Consider the following 21,316-nt stretch of genomic DNA (forward strand, 5'->3'; position numbering starts at 1 on the left):
CACAGATCAGAGCAGTGTCTTCTGGGGCTGACAGCTAATCTGAGAGAGGCTGTCTCTGTGTCAGTGATGAGAAGACTCCATCTCTGCTACGGGACTGTCCACCGACACAGAGGTGGCCATAGTGTGTAACATCCAGGTAGCTCTGCTCATACTGTGTCTGATATGTCCCTCCAGTCGGGAGAGCGTCCCGGTACGCAGAGGAATTAATAGGGGGACTTTCTGACAGCATGAGAGAATTTCTTTTTAAACAGTATGCGGTTTACATATTTCACCCACGGATTAGGCAACATGGTTTGTCTGAATCTGAATTGTGCTGCTTTTTGTCTGAAAGAGGAATTTTAATACAAAATGCATATGAAAATATTGAGAGAAAAATTAAATAAAGAGTAAATGGAGAAATGAATGTGTAATAAATACAAATTAAATATCCATACAAGTTTGTCTTTTTTTTTTTTCTTCAAAAAAGCTCAACAGTTGCTCCATCTTTGCTATTTCCACCTCCAGCCCACTCGGCAACTCCTGACCCTTCTTCTCCTGCAGAGCCAAAGAGAAAAATGAAGAGAATGAGATGAGTCAGCTGCTGGTAGTGAGAGAACTGACCCAGGGGTGCCAGTAACAATCACAAACACTTCTCAGTGTGAAGCTCTCATTTAAACGTTTCCATCTCGACTGGGCTGAGGTAATGAGAGAGGTGTTAGCAAGGTGTTATTTCCTGTTTTGCTGTAGCGAACTCGCTCTATTCTCACATTACATTTGTCTGACATTCCTATTACTGACCATATCAACACCGTAATGAACTAAACCAGACTAGACCAGCTTCTCAACAGAGAAATTCACTTGCACTAATTAAACACTCTTCAGTTCCTGTCAATCATTAGGTAAAATTTCAACAATCATGAGTCAGGTAATCACTGCAAGAACATCTGCTAAATTTGCTCAGCAGAATGCTAATGTTCAGATATCCACAGAGCTGTAGTGGAGGGATCTCCAATGAGCTCTAATAAGTAGCTCAAGGTTACAGCTATTCATAGAATCCATCAAATCCTAACCAGGGAGCGCTGTTAGGGAAATAAATTTGAGAGAGAGTGAGATGTCTCAATCAAAGGGACTTAAGCAGATGTTTTTTACTCCAGAGAAATGCTAGTCTTTGCTTTAGTTTCTGTTTGAATTTAACAGAGGAAATAATATAACAAAAAAAAGACCTTCAGACTGTCTTTATAATAATAAACTTTATTTTCTAAAGCGCCTTTAAAAGTTAAATCTCAAAGCACTTCACAAAAATAAAAAATAAAAGAGAAATACAACAATATAAAAGAAAAGCATTCATAAAAGAGAAGTACATTCAATACATATACAATACAAATATAAAATGTTATCAAAAGAGTTTCATAAGTAAATGGTATAGAAAAAAAAAAGTTAATCAAATAAAAGCTACCCTAAAAGAGTATGGAAGCTTTAAAAAAAAAAAAACACTTTAAAAACGCTTGCCTAATCTAAGAGGGCAGAGAGTTCCATAGTTTTGGAGCAAATGAAGAGAAGGCCCTATCACCCATAGGGACAGTTAAAAGACCAGCTTCGGAGGAGCGGAGATCACGCGTTGGGATGAACGGGATTAAAAGTTCTGACAAATATTGAGGATCCAGGCCATGCAAAGCCTTATAAGAAAGCATGAGAATTTTAAAATCAACACGAAACCTGACAGGGAGCCAGTGTAAGGATTCCAAAATAGGAGTGATGTGATCCCTATTCTATTCCTGGTCCCAGTCAGGATTCTGGCAGCAGAATTTTGAACAAACTGTAATTTGTTTAGAGTAGCTTTTGAAACCCCGGCAAGTACAGCGTTGCAATAATCAATGCGAGAAAATACAAAAATGTTCATTCATTTTTCAGCCACCGGAAATGACAACATAGGACGTAGTCTGGCAATGTTTCTAAGATGAAAAAAATATGTTTTGACTGTATTCTGGATATCAGGATAAAAAGTTAATTTAGCATCAAATATCATCCCCAATTTTTTTTTATTTTTTTTTACTCTAAATTAGAGCCATCCACATTTAAAATTAAAGACCCAGTTTTAAGTAGCTCGTGGGGTGAACCGATGAGTATAACCTTAGTTTTGTCACTGTTTAGACAAAGAAAATTGAGACTTTTACATTTTTTATCTCAGAAATACATTAAGACAGAAAGGCAACAGCCACATTATTATCAGGTTTTGAATGTATATAAATCTGAGTATCATCTGCGTAAAAATGAAAGTTAAGACCAAGTGATCTTAAAAGTTGACCAAGTGGAAAAATGTAAATGTAAAAGAGTAAAGGGCCCAAAATTGATCCTTGAGGAACACCAGATTTCACCACACCAACCTCAGACCTGCAACCACCCATAACAACAAACTGCTTTCGATCTGAAAGGTATGACTTAGGCAAAACCAATTTAGTGCAGTATCAGAAACATCAAAGAGAGTCTCTAAGCGGTTGATTAAAAGAGAGTGATCTACTGTGTCAAAAGCAGCACTGAGATCAAGAAGGATCAAAACTGAAAGACAGCCAGAATCCGAAGCAATTAACAAATCATTTGTGACCTTTACTAATGCAGTTTCAGTGCTGTGGAATTTACGGAAGCCAGATTGAAGGGGTTCAAAAAGATTGTCTGCAGTAAGATGAGAGTGCAATTGAGAAGCAACAATTCGCCCTAAAAGTTTAGCAAGGAAAGGAAAATTGGAAATGGGATGAAAGTTATTAAGATTATTAACGTCTGTGTTAGCTTTTTTAGGTACAGGGGTTACAGCAGAGCACAGGGAGTCATTTATAATATTCAGAACAATAGGAAATAAAGAAGCAAAACATGACTGAAACAGACAAGTCGGTATAGGATCAACAATGGAAGTGGCAGCTTTCATTTGTGAAACCTCATTGCTAAGAGAATGAATGTCCAGTGTAGAGAAATTTGAGAGAGAGATACCTGAAAAATCTGAAGTATTTAAAGGAGAAACAGACAGAGGAGTAGTGATAATGCATTTACAAATACACTCAATCTTCGAGCTGAAGAAATCAAGGAACATTACAAAGTTGAAGCAGGGACATATTTGAGCAGTTTGTTAATGGAATGAAACAATTGTCTAGGGTTATTGATATCATTAGCTTAAAAAAATGATGTATACACATACCTAATACTTTTGTTCAGCAAGGGTGCATGAATTGATCAAAAGTGACATGCAGTAAAGACATTTATAAAGTTACAAAAAAATTATATATTTCAGATAAATGCTATTCTTTTGAACTTTGTTCATCAAAGAATCCTGAAAAATATTAAGCAGCACAACAGTTTTCAACACTGATAATAAGAAGAAACATTTCTTGAGCATTCAATCACATATTAGAATGATTTCTGAAGGATCATGTGACACTGAAGACTGGAGTAATGGATGCTGATATAAATATATTTAAAAAAATATCAAAATAGAAAACATTTTAAATTCTACATTTATTTCACAAATATTTCAAAATAAAATAAATGCAGGCATTGTGTGAGCATAAGAGACCTCTTCAAAAACATCTTATACACAAAAAATAAAAAAATACATAAAATAAAAATCTTAGCGAGCCCAAACTTTGGAACAGTAGTGTAGATTTGGAACCTGAATTATTCATTTGACTTTGTTCACTCTGGAATCACTGCAAAGCTTCAAAGACCTTCAGTCATGTAATTTATTTCTCTCCATCTATTTGTTCTGAAAGCCCTTTTCCCACAGTACATTCCTTCTGACTGATTTGTATTCTGGAATTACAATGTTTATTGCCTGGCAAACAAATGATATTTAAATTTACGTTCAATACACTACGTTAATGTGTTCCCGAAACATTCTCATCAAAAGTCACTTAGTTAAACTGAGCCATTCAGTAACTGGGTTGAACTGCAGTGGGTTGTGCGTGTGTTGTAAATGAATGTCTGAAGCAGTCACAAAGATGCAGATTTAGCAATTCAGCACATGAAGTATTCAGCACAGCAGTGATTGAAACAGCACTGATCGATAAAGCATGTGATTTCTAGCCTGGTTAAAACCAGACCATTCTCAGTAGTAACTGAGTTATGGTCTGGCAAAGCTTCATTAATAACTCATTTCCAAAGGGGCGTCACCAACGGACGTCGCTCAAATGCCTCTGGGCGCAGTTGGATAAACCTAAAACCAATCAGAGCGATCGTCATCGTGTAAAGCCATATGCTGCGTCCCAATTCGCCTAAGTTACACTACGCCATAAAAGTATGTACTCTTTTTGTGAAAAAAATGTATTTACTTTTGAATGTGTAGCAAAAAAGTAGGCAAGCTTTGGGACATACTACTTCGTCATCTTTATCGGACGGGTCTGTCGCGTGCATCCTGTCACGTAAACTGCCCTGTCAATCATCTTGTCACAGTTAAAATCCTCTATTAAATCGAATTTAATTTCCTACCGTTTCGGAGAGAAATGTAGTAGCACGTTCATCTGCCAGTGGGTCTTTCATGGAGACTGTGTCACGGTTCATGAATCGGCTGTCTCATGCTGATGTGTCTGTGTGAATGTAATTGTGTGGGTGTGGTTACTCGTTGTGTTGATTAGTGTCTCCAGCTGTCATCAATCTCAGTTCCCTTTATATGCCCAGTAATTTCCCTCTCATGTTGTCAGATCGTTGTGGTTGTTCCTCGGTGTGTGTCCTGTTCCTGTGCCTCGTCTGCTAAGATTCTTCGTTCTGGATTTCGTCAGTTCTTCGTGTCGTTTGATGTTCCACGGTTCCTGGTTGTCTTCACTCGAGCACGCAGTTCACCGCACCACCACCGGATCGCCATCTCGTCCCTGCTTCATCACCACCTGAGTGTTTGTCCCCGGCCTGTGTCTTTTTCTGACCATCTTTAATAAACTGAGTTTTACTTGCAATTTGCATCCTCCTGTTATTTCATCACAGAACGATCTGACCAGATCATGGATGCAGCAAGCCCGTCCCAGATCAACGATTTCATCGCTCACAGTATCTCACGTATGGACCAGCAAGAGGAGAGCATCTCGGGCACAGGTCGGGCGGTGCAAGCACTCGTGAAGCAGGTGTCCGAGCTCACCCAACAGGTACAACTTCTACGGACTCCCACTGCGCCCCCCACGCCGTCCGTTCCCCCACCACCAGCGCCTGCTGCAGCAGACAGCCCAGAGCCACGCCTACCCACACCCGAGGGTTATTCCGGCGAGCCGGAATTTTGCAGAGCGTTCCTCACGAGATGTTCCATGCATTTCGCTCTACAGCCACGCACGTTCCGGAGCGAACAGGCTAAGGTGGCATTTGTGTTGACCCTGCTGTCAGGGAGAGCAGCGCTTTGGGGAACGGCGGTGTGGGAGAACGGAGACAACTGCTGCACCTCGTTCCTGGCACTCTCCGAGGAGATGAGGAGAGTATTCGATCGTGCAGTGGCGGGTAAGGAGGCGGCCAGATTACTCGCCGAACTGCGACAGGGAGAAGGCTCGGTGGCGGACTTTTCTATCCGGTTCCGCACCCTGGCCGCAGAGTGCCGTTGGAACGAGGAGGCGCAGTGGGATATGTTCCTGCATGGGCTGGCTGACCGCGTTCAACAGGAGATTTATGCCCTGGACTTACCCGAGACCCTCAATGGATTGGTGGAACTGGCTTTAAGAGTTGACGCTCGTCTGAATCGTGTGACCAGATTAACGCGTACCAGTCGCCCACAGCCCAGCACGGAGGACCATCAACCCGGCGGCGCGAGCGCGGTCAGCCCCACATTCGACCATGAGCCCATGCAGGTGGGGAGAGCTCGGCTTTCCCGGGAGGAGAGGGAAAGGCGGAGATCCCAAGGACTCTGTCTTTACTGTGGCCGGGCGGGCCATTACATCCATGCCTGCCCGGTAAAAGGGCAAGCCCGATAGTAAGTATGAGGCTACTATCGGGTGGGATCTCCGCCGAGAAGACCTCATCACCATCATCGACCCTCCTCCCGGTAAGACTGAGATGGCGAACATCGACGCACAGCACCAGCGCACTACTGGATTCGGGAGCAGAGGGTAATTTCATGGACTTTAAACTTGCACTGAAGCTTCAGATTCCCATCACTCCTCTCTCACGTCACATTACTGTCAACGCACTCAATGGTCAAGAACTCCCCCGGATTACTCATTCTACTGAAAACATCACCCTCATCACTTCGGGCAATCATACGGAACTCATTTCATTTCACCTCATGGACTCACCACTTGCACCAGTGGTTTTGGGACACCCGTGGCTGTCCAAACACAATCCCCGTGTCGACTGGAGCACTAACACTGTTTCCACTTGGAGTAACCACTGTCATGAGTCTTGTTTACTGTCTGCCTGTCCTTCTGTGTCTGGTTCTGTGTTTCAGAGTGAGGCAGCGGATTTGTCAAACGTGCCCGCGGAGTACCTCGACCTGAAGGAGGTGTTCAGTAAGTCTCGTGCTGCTTCTCTTCCTCCGCATCGTTCCTATGACTGTGCGATAGATCTACTGCCAGGTAAATCTCCGCCTAAGGGCAAACTTTACTCTCTTTCTGTTCCCGAGAGGGAGGCCATGGAGAAATATATTTCTGATTCTCTAGCCTCTGGGTTCATCCAACCTTCCTCTTCTCCTGCGGGGGCGGGGTTCTTTTTCGTTGGGAAGAAGGATGGTTCTCTGCGACCTTGCATTGATTACCGAGAGCTGAACAACATCACGGTAAAGAATTCTTATCCTTTGCCGTTGATGTCTTCAGCTTTTGAGAGGTTGCAGGGAGCATCTATTTTCACGAAACTGGACTTACGTAATGCATATCATTTGGTTCGCATCAGGAAGGGGGATGAATGGAAAACCGCTTTTAATACCCCTAGAGGACACTTTGAATATTTGGTTATGCCTTTCGGGCTTTCCAACAGTCCAGCGGTTTTCCAGGCACTCGTTAATGACGTGTTGAGAGACATGGTTGATCGGTTCATATATGTTTACCTGGATGACATATTGATTTTTTCTTCGTCTCTCCAGGAACACGTTCAACACGTCAGACGAGTGCTCCAGAGATTGTTAGAGAATGGGCTTTTTGTCAAGGCGGAGAAATGCGCGTTTCATGCACAGTCTGTTCCCTTCCTAGGGTACATCATCTCTTCTGAGGGAGTGCGCATGGATCCTGACAAGGTTAAGGCTGTGGTAGATTGGCCAAGTCCAGATTCCCGTAAGGCCCTACAGCGGTTTCTGGGATTCGCCAATTTTTACCGGCGTTTTATTCGCAATTTCAGCCAACTAGTCGCACCTCTGACCGCCTTGACCTCCCCCCGAACGACGTTCAGGTGGTCGAACACTGCCGAGGCAGTGTTCACCAAACTTAAGAGTCGCTTCGTTTCGGCTCCCATTCTTGTCACCCCTGATCCCACACGTCAGTTCGTGGTGGAGGTCGACGCGTCAGAGGTGGGAGTAGGAGCAGTTCTTTCACAACGCGCTTCCTCAGACGACAAGATGCATCCCTGCGCGTTTTTTTCTCATCGACTGTCGCCTGCCGAACGTAATTATGACATTGGTAACAGAGAGTTGTTGGCGGTCAAGTTAGCGTTGGAGGAGTGGCGTCATTGGTTAGAGGGTTCGGGGGTACCCTTTATCGTTTGGACCGATCATAAGAATCTTGAATACATCAGATCTGCTAAAAGACTCAACTCCAGGCAGGCTCGGTGGGCTCTTTTTTTCGGACGTTTTGATTTTGTTCTCTCGTACCGCCCGGGTTCCAAAAACATCAAACCCGATTCTTTATCTCGTATTTTTGATCCTTCCGAACGCCCGGTGACTCCCGAGTGTATTTTACCTGAGAAGATTGTCGTCTCCACTCTAGTATGGGAGGTCGAATCGAGGGTCAAGACAGCCCTAGAAGGGGTAACGCCTCCGCCTGGTTGCCCACCGGGTCGTTTGTTTGTTCCGGAGGGGTTACGGTCCGACGTTATTCGATGGGGTCATTGCTCCAACGTGGCTTGTCATCCAGGAGTGACGCGAACCAGTTTTTTAGTTAAACAACGATTCTGGTGGCCATTAATGGCTCGCGACATTCACGATTTTGTATTGGCTTGTTCAGTCTGTGCCACTGGTAAGACATCTAACCAACCCCCAGATGGGCTACTTCGACCTCTGTCTGTCCCTTCAAGACCCTGGTCCCATATCGCTCTAGATTTTGTCACCGCCCTCCCGCCCTCCAAGGGCATGACGGTTGTTTTAACCGTAGTGGACCGGTTCTCGAAGGCGGCACATTTCATCCCCTTGCCCAAATTACCTTCAGCCAAGGAGACAGCGGTCACAGTCATAGATCACGTCTTTCGGTTACATGGCCTCCCGATGGACGTGGTCTCTGACAGAGGTTCCCAATTCGTATCCAAATTTTGGCGAGAATTTTGTAAGTTACTGGGGGCCACGGTCAGTCTGTCCTCGGGCTATCACCCCCAGAGCAATGGTCAGTCTGAACGAGCCAACCAGGACCTCGAGAGAATGTTGCGATGTTTGGTTGCCAAGAATCCGTCGTCCTGGAGCCAACAGCTTTCTATGGTGGAGTACGCCCACAATTCGTTACCAGTGTCATCCACGGGCCTCTCGCCTTTTAAGTGTAGTTTAGGTTACCAGCCACCAATTTTTCCTAGTCTGGAATCCGAGGTCGCGGTCCCCTCCGCTCACGCATTCGTCCAGAGGTGTCGCCATACTTGGACTAGAGCCCGTGAGACTCTACTCCAAGCAGGGGGGCGCATGAAGGCCAAGGCCGATCGCCACCGGTCAAAGCCTCCCGTTTACGTCGTGGGTCAAAAAGTGTGGCTTTCTACAAAGAATATTCCGCTCCGCTCCGTGTCTAACAAGTTAGCTCCCAAATTCATTGGCCCGTTTCCTGTCACCAAAATTATTAGTCCGGTGACAGTCCGACTCAAACTCCCTCCTGCGTACAGGAGAATTCATCCCGCCTTCCATGTATCCAAAATCAAGCCTGTGTTTTATTCTCACTTTAATCCGCCTGCCCCGGTTCCCCCCCCGCCGCGACTCGTAGATGGGGAACCAACTTATTCGGTACATCGCATTCTGGACTCGAGACGGAGGGGACGCGGATTTCAGTACTTGGTGGACTGGGAGGGTTACGGTCCGGAGGAGAGAAGTTGGGTACCTGCTAGAGACATTCTGGATCACTCCCTTATCGATGATTACAATCGACAGGTAAGGGTGTCTGGGAACGCCAGGCGGCGTTCCTAGGAGAGGGGGTACTGTCACGGTTCATGAATCGGCTGTCTCATGCTGATGTGTCTGTGTGAATGTAATTGTGTGGGTGTGGTTACTCGTTGTGTTGATTAGTGTCTCCAGCTGTCATCAATCTCAGTTCCCTTTATATGCCCAGTAATTTCCCTCTCATGTTGTCAGATCGTTGTGGTTGTTCCTCGGTGTGTGTCCTGTTCCTGTGCCTCGTCTGCTAAGATTCTTCGTTCTGGATTTCGTCAGTTCTTCGTGTCGTTTGATGTTCCACGGTTCCTGGTTGTCTTCACTCGAGCACGCAGTTCACCGCACCACCACCGGATCGCCATCTCGTCCCTGCTTCATCACCACCTGAGTGTTTGTCCCCGGCCTGTGTCTTTTTCTGACCATCTTTAATAAACTGAGTTTTACTTGCAATTTGCATCCTCCTGTTATTTCATCACAGACTGTCCTCATGTGTTTGCAATTTGAATATAATAATGCATTTAAAAGTTGCTGCGCTTCACCAACGGACGTCGCTCAATGGGCGCAATTGGATAGACCTAAAACCAATCAGAGCGATCGTCATCATGTAAAGCCCGCCCCAACGTTTCTGATTGGTGCCGCGATTTCAACAGATTAGAAATGGGCTTGAATGAGCTCTTTGCCAGACTACTTGCAGAGCAAATCTAAATTTGCCGGAAGTTGTCTGGGTTTTCCCAGGCTATGTGATTTCATTGGAGGCCTATACATAATATTAGTGCATCACTTACCTTAGGTTTCTTGCGGAGGTTGGGCAAGAGCTTGAGGCTGATGACATGGCCGCGGTCATCGCCCACGATGATGATGGGATTGACAGGATTGAATTCGATTTTCACAGGCCTTTTCTTCCTTGACATCACTATTTGTTGGCAGAGAGCCTCATATTTGTTGACACTGAGGTCGAACACATGAAAGAAATAGAAGAAGAGCAGGAAGTTGTAGTCTTTGTCATTTATGTAGTGTGAAGCACCTCTATAATGTATTCTCTTGCTTTGGCTCTGAGTGTCAGCAAGCAAGATAATATATGTAAAATGTAAATAATTTAAATATAAATTAAATATAAATGATATATATATTTATTTATATTTAACTTTTAATACATATAAAGTATATTTGCTGTTGTGCATCTGTCACATTTAGAATGACTTTCCCTTGAGGATGACAGAAGGAAGTCCAAAGCAAGCCAGATCAGGTAGGATTACATTTAAAGTCAATGTCAGAGCAATAGAGCAGATGGTAGCACACATGATGCTCGTGACATAGCCTTTATTGAGCTGTTGTCATTATGTAAGTTCAAATTAGGCCTGTTATGTCCTGAACCCTTTTCTCTTTGTTCTTTTACAAAAATTAGGCTAAAAATGTTTTATTTTATTTTTTTATCTTTATTTACTTTCTTACTTACTTATTTACTTACAACAGACACTCTAGTTTCCATGGGAGGATAGATATCTACTATTTTAAGAGCAGGAAATTATTATTTTTGATTGCACTAATGATCACAATAACAGTTATTTAGTTTCTGGCAGGACCTGACTGACATTTAACTTTTGGTTTTATGTTTTTTTGTTTAAATTGACTGTATGTATGTTTTACTCGCACAAGCAGAATGTGAGTGTTTGTGTGTGCTGCAGCTTGATGCAGTCAAGCACCGTTGGAAAGACGTCCCACTGTCAGCCTGCTACTGTGTTTCATTAGCAATCATTATCATGAAAAATGTGCTTTAAGTGGAAGTATCCAGAAAGTTTCTATTTTAAGGTGAGGGATTATTAAATGTATTATTAATGTTATTATATTTTTTACTTTTTTGTTATTATTATAATATATATATATATATTTTTTTTTATCATATTGTGGATTTTACCATTGTGTTTGTATTAGAGGGGTCGGTTGGGTGTTTATCTTTCTATCAGTGGTGATAGCAGCAAAGACAGTGGAGGAGTATGGAGCCAAGGCCACATCTGTCACATCAGCTCTCAGGTCAAAGGTGAACACAGGAGACCTGAAAGAGACATGTATTGTTACTGGAATAGTAGAATACTTCAGATGAGCTAGTACTCACTCAAAACAATATAACAGTGAGACATTTTTTAAAACCTCATCAGGACTTCCCCGGGGCAAGACTGTCACAATCAGTAAGAAAAAAGAGAAGGGGGTCTGAATCAATAGTTCCACATAATCCAAATGAAAGGAGTCTGCTTCTCATTTTGAGGTGACAGATGAATTTATCTCCTGGCGTTTGTCTGAGCACCAGACCTGACAATACTCTTTATATCACTGCCCATGTCTGTACAGGGAGCCGCCTGCCACTCTCTTAGAGCTGTTAACATGAGACTAAGTTGATCAATTATCAACTTAACAGATCAAATAACATATTTATTTTAGTAAGGGAAAATTAAAACACATGGAAAATTAAATTATATATATTTATTCCTGTGATGGCAAAGCTGAATTTTCAGTGTCCATGACTCTAGTCTTCAGTGTTACATGATACTTCAGAAATCAATCTAATATGCTGATTTTGTGCTCAAGTAAAAAAATTCATTCGGTTGAAACGGTTATACTACCACATATTTTTGTGGAAGCTGTGATTTTTCTAGATTATTTAATGGGAAAAAACATGTATTTGAAATAGAAATCTTTTGTAACATTATACATTTCTTTACTAGAGATCAATTTAATGCATCCTTGGTGAGTTCAACTATTCATTTCTTTCAAGAAAATAAAACTTTTGAATGGTAATGTGAGTGCTTTAACAATACAACAAGCTTCTATACAACTTGCCCCAGACTTTCATTGCAAATGCAGTCATGTAAACAATCTATGTTTAATTTCACAAACTGAGGGGCAAGTCAAAATTGTTGTCTGTGGTGTCACAGGATGCTGAAAAGTCTACAGTAAAATCTTTTCGGTCAACTTGTAATATATGAACACACTTGTAATTGCTTATCCTGCCATTGCAGATCCTACGAACACTTCAGAAGGTAAAGCTCTATCCACCTTTTTTTTTTTTTTTATGCAAGAGTGGCATAGTCATTTGTAAATTGAATGTGTCTGGCTACTAACATATACACAAAATGTGCAGTCAAGAGATTCATTCATTATTATTAACTCAAAGTTGTCTTTTTGCGGAACATAGACAGTCTAATTGATTTGTCAAATTTACAATTAAGACATTTTAAATTAAGACAACTGAAGGATAAGTTGGAAAAGGCTGCTGTAGATATAGTGCTACAGGGAATAAGTGCTTATACTTAATTCTCTCATCCCAAATTTTCACCATCCAGTCCAAGCCGCAGGAGATGAAGACGTTGGAATAGAAGGGATTCCACCTCACACATTGGACACTCATGAGGAAGTGTGCATCATATGCCTCTAAGAAAGTGCTAGAAATGTATTTAGAGCCCTGTGAAAGACAAACAAACTCATTATTGGTTAAATTACCATGAAGAAAAATGCTGTTTTATACAACAACACTCTTGTTCATGTTATACTGCTTAATTATCTGTTGGTGCTGCTCTGGATATTGTTTGCACGACCAAGCACGATCCATCAAGTTTAAAGCATAAATCCTGCAGCATCCGTTTAGCTATTTTTAATTAAAAATATATACGTATGCATATATATAAAACTTAAAAAAGAAAATCTGCAAGCATCTGTTTAGCTTTAATGGCTGTTGCATGTCACATAGATGTTTATTTTTTATAATTCATGCACATGGCAAATGCCACTGTTTTGATAAGAGGAATTAAATTAAAAGCACTGTGTGTGTGTGTGTGTGTGTGTGTGTGTGTGTGTGTGTGTGTGAGAGTGTGTGTAAAAAGTAAATAAAGTAGAAAGTTTTCTTTTAAAGGTCCCATTCCATGGATTATTTTTATTATTTTATAATGTTTCCAGGGGTGCCCTTATAATGTTAGTATGTTTTTTAGATCAAAAATTGTTATAATTTAGAAATAAAAGGCATATTTCCTAGCCTGATTTCATTCCCTGGTTTGAACACTGTTTGAAGGGGCGTGTCTGCTGTGAGACTTCAGTGTAAACGCCCACTGCTGTGATTGGCTGACATGCTTGCATATGAAATATCTGGCATTACATGTGGAACTATCTGGAAAACTTTTACTATTACAGCTATTATACGTTTTTACTATTACAGCTATCTGGATTAACGAATCGTGAGAAGTTTTTTAAGTATTTAGATCTATTCCCATCACATAAAAGGTCGCAGTGATGAGCATTGAGCAGATGACAGTCTGTTGATCGCGTGAAAGATCTTATCATTGCAACGCAGTTTCTGCACTCTCACTAATGATTTCACCAATGCAAACATGAGGTATATAAATACAGTAAGAGCTTCGTTGTGAAGTGTAACAGCGTCATTGATTTCATAACGAGTTTTGGCAAGAGTCCAGATAAACTCGCGCTGTGTCACCGACAGCAGCTTGGGCGATTGGAAAGGGATTGTTCTTTGATCGCTTTCTGTATATTAATCACAGTTTAAGTAAGATTATTTTCATCCTACTAAGAGAAACGAATGATGTGAAGAGTGATCGCTACTTCCATATTAAATCACTACTTACCGCTTGCTGGAATATAGTTGAAATTGTCCCCTTCGTCAGTATGAAACGCTGAGAGAAGCCTGCTTGATATTATTCCAGGTTAGAAAAACAGTCCGTGGTGAAATGGACAGAGCAAACTAACAACTTCGAATTAAACTTTTGCGGTATCCGATTATAGATAAACATCAACCACGTCTGTTGACATTTCGCCATCAATACGCCTGTGTTCCTGTGGGCGGAGGTTACGGTTCTAGTGACATCACTAAAGAAGGAAGTAGAGGGGTGTAGTCCAATCCAGCCGTTTTTTGTAGTCAACTTCTGTTAAATAAAATATCTCGCTTGGCATTGAACTTTGAGCTTTATAATTTTACAGATATTATTTATACTCTAACAACAACATTACACACTAACTAAAGTTTGAAACATGGGATCACATAGAACGGGACCTTTAAGGTCAGGGTGTGGGTTAAGGTTAGGTTACAGTATTTATAACTAATTAATTAATAGAAGTCTATGGAATATCCCCATTTAGATAACTAAGTAAACGTGTGTGAATGTGTTTTGTAGAAGTGGAGGGATGTTGGGAGTCAGTAGGAGTGAAAATTTTAAAGAAGAACATGTGTTTGCCTGTGATGTTTGTAATTTAGAACAAAACAAGTTATACAGACCAACGCGTGGTATGAGATGAGAAACAAAACTGTGTGGTGTCTCAAAATAAATAGTTTAAATGCAAAATGACTCAAGACTTCAGATATTCACAGGGCATTTGTTAATGCGATATATACAGTATATATACTGTATATAAAAGCAATGTTTGGCTGAATGATTGTATGACTGTCCTTGGTGTAAACGATCATATTGGATGTGATGGTATACGACTAACAAGAAAAAAACAGTCATATTGTTTATGAATGTCCAAAGATGTTCCAACTAGAACCACAGAGAAAATATCTTCAGTGAGGATAATACATTAGTGCATGCGATTTTTACACCATTAGCACCTTTATTGCATTTGACATTTTAACTGTTTCTTTCTGTTCTATGTGATTTCTAAAAACAGATATGAACATAAATGGAACTGATTAGAAGCTTGCTTGAGAAGTATGTGTTTATAACAAATAAAGTAATGTGGTTCATACCTGTAGCAATGACATCCTTAAGGTCATCAGGAACTTTGTCCATGGCTGGGAGTTTGATGATGTCTGTGAAGACTAGTTCATGCTGAAGTCCAAATGATTGGCATCAATTAACCTCTTACAAAAAGGACTTGTTTTAGAACCAACACTTAGATATTTCCTTCTGTACCTCTCTTAGTGTTCAAGACACCACTCGTCCATCAGCGGACACAGAGATGAAGTTGTGATTACTGTCCAAATCGTCTTTCTGCCACTTTACCTGTAACGAAGACAATGAAACACAGAGCCAAGACTTTTTTTTATCAACCAACAATCACAAAAACTATTCAAGCACTGAATAATAAATCTGTATTTATTTAAATACATTACCATTCAAAAGTTGACAACACATGAGAACTGGGGTTGGTAATATATTTTAATGTTTAAAAAGCCTCTTATGCTCACCAAGGCTGCATTGATTTGATCAAAAGTACAGTTAAATATTATATTTAAATAGCCATCACTTCAGTGTCACATGATCCTTCAGAAATCAATATTAATATTAATTTGCTGATTTGGTGCTTGAGAAACATTTATTTTTATTATCAGTGTTGGAAACAGTTGTGCTGCTTATCAGTTGTTTGTGGAAACTATGATAAAAAAAAAAATTCTTTGATTAAAATAATCTGTCAAAAAAAATTTTTGTTTGAACAGTATAGTGTATACAAGTATATTTAAAAAAATAGTGCATACTGCACAAACACAGTATACAGTACTGCATATACTTCATATTACAGAACTAGTAAGAGTAGTATTCATATTACAGAACTAGCAAGAGTAGTATTCTATTCCGACCATTGTATTGAACATACAGCTCCATTTGGTCATGATGGTTTACTGTTATTATTTTACCCATGACTCCATGGTCATATCCTCATCCATATCTGCATCACAGGGCTTTTGTGTTTCCCGGAGCTGGCTGTGCTGTTATAAATGGGCTGATCACTCTTTTCCAGCAGGCTGTACACTGCGACACAGCCATTATTCAAACCCACAGCCACCAGGTCGGACAGTTGTTTGTGGATGTCTATGCACATTAAGCATAGAGTCTGTGTTAAAGATGAATTCTGGGTAAGTGTGCATCTTCCGGGTGTAAAAGAGAAGCATGCCCCCACGATCCTCATGAGTATATCCATCTTGAGGGGTAAGATAAAACACACTTCAGAGTCATTTAGCTTACAAATGATTCCTTGTCTAAGGTTTTCTCTCAGAGTAAGAGTAAATAGTAAACTTACATGACCCAAGACCAACAGCGAACAAATCATTGTATTCAGTAGGCTACTCCTAAAAATTAACGAATACAAACGTCACTCAAAGAAGTGCTTCCCATTTTACTCAAAAAAACATTGTTTTAATAAAGTATGAAACTCACCAGCAGAGGGCAGTCACAGACAGTCCTTTGGCTTTATCATACTGGAATTTCCAAAGCGGGAGAAGAGTGCCCTTCTCTCCTCGAAATTCATCAGCTGCATCCTCAAAGTACATGAAATCTGAGATTTGGATATAAAGCTTTTAAACATTTTTAATGTATGTCCATCCGTCAGAAATCCAAAATAAATGGTGTAGCAGTGAAAATAAATGTTTTCTCTAAATACCATCTGTAATGTCTATGTCTCCATGTATATTTTGAACCACTGCATGGTCCATCATCTTGACTGCATGAGCTAGTTGGAATATGCCATGTTTCTGGAAGCACAAGAGGGAATTTTTTTCCCTTTTAACTAACCTTTTAAACAAATAAATCACACTCTAAACTTAATAAGACAAATCATTTTCTTGATCACTTTTGAACAAAAGAAATAGAAACATGGATAAATAATCATCCCAACATCACTATAATGTGACATAATGTTGACCACAGACCACAGGTCCTCTTCAGGTTTACGCACTTTATAGGTAAAATTCTGAAGACCTGAGGCCTCCTCCTACAGGACAAAAGACAATTCCTTGAAAAAGATATGTGACAAAGCATTAATTACTAACTGGATAAAAAGTCTGAAATAAATAAGACAAGAAACATGTATAGGCCTAAATAATCATCCCAACATCACTATAATGTGACATTAGGAGTGAGATCACAGGTCCGAAGGTTTACGCACTTCCTCACTTGAATCCTGCCAGTACCATCTTCTCCCTTAGCTGTGCACTGTAAAAAATAATATTAATTTAAAGGAATTTGTACTGTTTTATTTTACAGATATTTCCTGTATTTTTGAAATACAAACAATTTCTAAAATGACAGAAATACTGTAAATTTTCCAATGTAAAATAACAAGAAAACCATTTAACAAAATAATCATAAAATGCTATTTTTTTTAAAGAAATTGTGTTTTTTCACATAGAAATACTGTTAAGACATTAGCAAATTTATCAAAACTTCACAAATATATATATATTTTGTCTAATAAATGACCTGTTGTAGACCTTTTACCGGAATGAACAGAGAGAAAGAAACAGTGCAGCACAGCCAACATTTATTTACCTTATTCTTAACCATAGACTGTAAAGATTGCATTTTATTGTATGAAGTCGGTTTTTGCCAAATCATTCTAAGCTATAGTTACTCTGTGTGAACCGAGCAGTTGACTTGAATGAAGGGCGAAAATAGTGCAGTGCCAAGTTTGACGTTGTTTGGATTAGAAATGCAAAAGATATAGTTAAATATATATCGGTAAAAGAAACACACACTGGCATTTGCCGCTCTAGCCGTTGGCCACTCCCCCTCTCACACTGCACACTGAGTGAGCACAGCCCAGGACCAGAGACAGAGAGGGTCGAAGAAAGCAGCGGAGCTTAAGTAGCGTTTTCACGGAGTTCACTGTGTAGCCTGCTCCCTGAATCGTGTAGTTCAATTTTCCACATTTATTGTATATCATTATGTCAGTATCAGTATTTGCTTTCTACCATGCACAAATAAAAATGTCACTGAACTTTTGCGGTGTAATTGTAACAATGAGCACTCAAATACACCAAACCAACAATTACTAAAAATACACACAAAAACTGATTTTGCACTAGTTTCGTTCGTTCAAAATGCCAAAACATTCAAAACACAGCGCTGAGTGTTTTCCTTTGGAACTATTTTTGTCTGAAATAGAACACAAACAGTCAATATTGTGTCTAAAAATGAAAGTAGCCTAACTTAATATTTACAAGTTAACAACTTATTATTTATTTCTTATTTATTGAACAATAAATTCAATGTAACATTTGCAATCGTGATGATATTCAGCAGAACAGCTTCCTTATTTGTGTTTTGTTAACTATATCATATGTTATAAATAAAAATAACTTTTTTTTTTTTTTTACCGCAGTATGTTTCTTGTGTGTGCTGTTATGCTATTTTGCTTTCATTTCTCCACGAAAGTCTCTCACTGAGACGGGCAGCGAGCCTCCCTCAACAATGCAACCTTGTTAGCAGAAATACACTATCCCTCATCAATCGCTGTTTACATTGAATGTAATAAAATCAAAATCATTCTCGTGTTTCGATGCTTCCCTAGTTATTTTTTGTCATTAAAGTTAAGTAAAATTCTCTTTCACTTGCGCCTTCAAAACATCCACTTGTCCTAGACAAGCGTTAATGTCGAGGCCATCTATACATCTATTTTCTTTGGATTACGAATTTGCATTAGCTGTAATATCATTAACATAACGTACCAGTTCAGATTTCACTGCTGCTTTTTGAGGAACGGACATTTTTCCTTTTTGCTTATTTTACCTTATCAATTTACAAAACAATTACTCCTCTGAAACGGCTAACGGTTGTAACCATAGATATACATAGTATGCAAACAACATAGACCTTATTAACAGCAACACCATCTTTGATTTTTAACAGGAATGAAAGCAAGGTTTTGAGGGATAGACATACATCTCCTCAGGGTTGTACTGTTATTTAATGTTTTTTGGATTGTTCTGCTGACAAAACACAAAATATCTTTCCAAGAAATTTTTGTAGACAAAAAATTCCCGACAACTAGCCTAGAAATCTAAACGCACCCTAGCGGCAGCAAAATTTATTTTGCAGCCAGGGTAGTCTAGCAACTCTCCGTTGACTTTCAGAGCTGTAAAAACCTAAATTGGGTCAGGCCAATCACATCGTGTATAGAGTAGGCGGGGCGGGCTTAACATAATGACGACAGAGTTGCGACGGTTCCCTGCTACTTGAAAACAAAGAAGAGCTGCTGCTGGAGAATAGTCTTTCGAATCGGCTTTGGCCGCGACTCTGGAGGACTTGGAGTTAAGTTTTTCTTTAAGAAAAGAGCAAAGAACGGCACTTAAGTCATTCTTTAAAAAGGAAGATGTGTTCATAGTTTTGCCGGCCAGATTCAAAAGTTGAATCTATCAACTAATGTTAGTTCCGCTGTTGGGAAAACGCTCTGGGGTGCGTTTCCCGAAAGCATCGTTGGCCAACTATGGTCGCAAGTTCCGTCGTTACCAATAGAGTTCAATGGACATTGCGATGAACTTGCGACCATAGTTGGCCAACGATGCTTTCGGGAAACGCACCCCTGGTTGGTTGTAGCGCTATCCTATTGTGTGCAGAGTGAATTTGAAAGACAGCCATTTATCCCGCCCCTCGGATTGAGCCGTGTCTATGGTGAGTTGCCAGACCTAACATCTTGATGTAGGTCTGGCTTGGCAGGCTACCCGACAACATGAGCCATGTAAAATTATTAGTGATCTATAGGAGCTTTATACAGCTTTTTAAAGTGGATGCCATTGTGTAGAATACTGCAGAACTGACTTGCAGGTGTTTAAACATAATATCAGACAAGTGAGAACAATCCATTGCAAAGGAGCTAAAAGTCTGTTGGTTTTCCTTATTCCTTCATTGCTCATTTTGACTCATCTCTGTCCATCTTTACTCTGCCATATGGTCAATCAGCAAGTAGTGACTGTTGTGGAAGCGGCAGGAGGGGAAGATGACTCTGTGTCTCTGCTGTTTGTGTTATGAAAAGCAGGTTTATTCTGCATCTTTCAGCGTAGATACACACCATGGAGAACAGGCAGTCTCTCTATGCTACTCTCATTTCTGACATTTTCTCACATTCACACCCTGTTAAACCTTGGAGAAAATGTCAAGGTCTTACTTGCACTCGACTCTACTGTACTGGTAACAGAATGTAACAGAACACACGGTTTTCCTCCGCACTGAGTTGGGCTGCTCTCAAAAGGGCCTCAGTAAGAGAAGAAGAGAGAACCAGCAGACATCAAAGGTAAGGAAAGGGAAAATACACCCATGAATGGGTGTGTATGTGTGTGTATATATATATATGAACTGTGGAAAAGTTTTAGGCGCGTTAGTATTTTCACAAAAAACGACAAATATCAGTTTACATGTCCAAATATTCCTTTTGCCATTAATTGTAATAATCCAGTGAGATTTTTGTATGCACAAGGGTGTCAACAGCCGGTATGATCCACACAGAGGTCTGATCTCACCATCATCGAGTCTGTCTGTGATTACATGAAAAAACTGAGGCAGACTAAATCCAGAAGAACTGTGGCAACATCTCCAAGATCCTTGAAGAAACCAATACCTGCAAAGCTACCTGAAAAACTATGTGCAAATGTACCTAGGACAAAAGCAGTTTTATATGCAAAAGGTGGTCAAACCAAATATTGATTTGATTCAGTTAATAGAAATTAAGTGAAAAATAAAATATATTTATGACATTATTTTGAAAGCAACCTCACTTCACAGCATTTTTTTCACAAGTACCTTACTGTAGTTTTGCAGGAAGGTTTCTTCAAGCGTCTTGGAGACGTTGCCACAGTTCTTCTGGATTTAGTCTGTCTCAGTTTTGTTGTTTCTTGTAATCAGACAGACTCAATGATGGTGAGATCAGATCTCTGTGTGGAGCATCAGCTGTTGTCAGACTCCTTGTGCATACAACATTTCACTAGATTATTACAATTAATGGCAAAAGGAAAATTTTAAAGGGATACTTCACCGATTTTTCATATTAAACTATGTTATTCCCTTAACTAAGACGAGTTGATACATACCTCTCTTGTCGCAGTGCGTGCACTCAATCGCTCTGGCGCGCGGCGACACTTTGATAGCACTTAGTTTAGCCCAGTTCATTCATTAGGATCCAGACAGAGATGAAGCTAGAAGCGACCAAACACCTCCACGTTTTCACTATTTAAATACAGTTACACGAGTAGTTACACGACCAAGTATGGCGACAAAATAAAACGCGGCGCTTTTCTAAGCGGGTAAAAAGGATAACTATAATGTGTGGCGGAATAGCACTTGGGACTCGGGAGCACTTCGACTCGGCGCAGTAAAAAGTCACGTTGGTTCTAATGACAGAAGTGAGAGG

General features: G+C 40.3%; 1 protein-coding gene and 1 pseudogene across 5 annotated transcripts in view; one reads left to right on the forward strand and one right to left on the reverse strand.

The window, feature by feature from the left end:
* Positions 1-420: 420 nt before the first annotated feature.
* Positions 421-16,631, reverse strand: LOC307144771 (dynein axonemal intermediate chain 1-like; annotated as a pseudogene). Its single transcript, XR_013824106.1, has 11 exons — positions 16,577-16,631; positions 16,354-16,471; positions 16,217-16,257; positions 15,875-16,117; positions 15,112-15,201; positions 14,946-15,027; positions 14,738-14,757; positions 12,444-12,656; positions 11,115-11,290; positions 9,985-10,147; positions 421-534 (listed from the first exon to the last, which is right to left on the reverse strand). The product of XR_013824106.1 is annotated as a dynein axonemal intermediate chain 1-like (transcript).
* A 3,352-nt stretch (positions 16,632-19,983) lies between these two features.
* rimbp2a (RIMS binding protein 2a) overlaps positions 19,984-21,316 on the forward strand; it is a 68,097-nt gene continuing 66,764 nt past the window's right edge. For all 4 annotated transcript variants that reach the window (XM_079846798.1, XM_079846799.1, XM_079846800.1 and 1 more), the window contains exon 1: positions 19,984-20,203. The gene's annotated coding sequence lies outside the window, so the exon portion shown is untranslated. The remainder of the gene's footprint in view (positions 20,204-21,316) is intronic.

This window comes from Squalius cephalus (assembly GCF_949319135.1).
Source record: "Squalius cephalus genome assembly, chromosome: 17".
Taxonomy (NCBI): Eukaryota; Metazoa; Chordata; class Actinopteri; order Cypriniformes; family Leuciscidae; genus Squalius; species Squalius cephalus.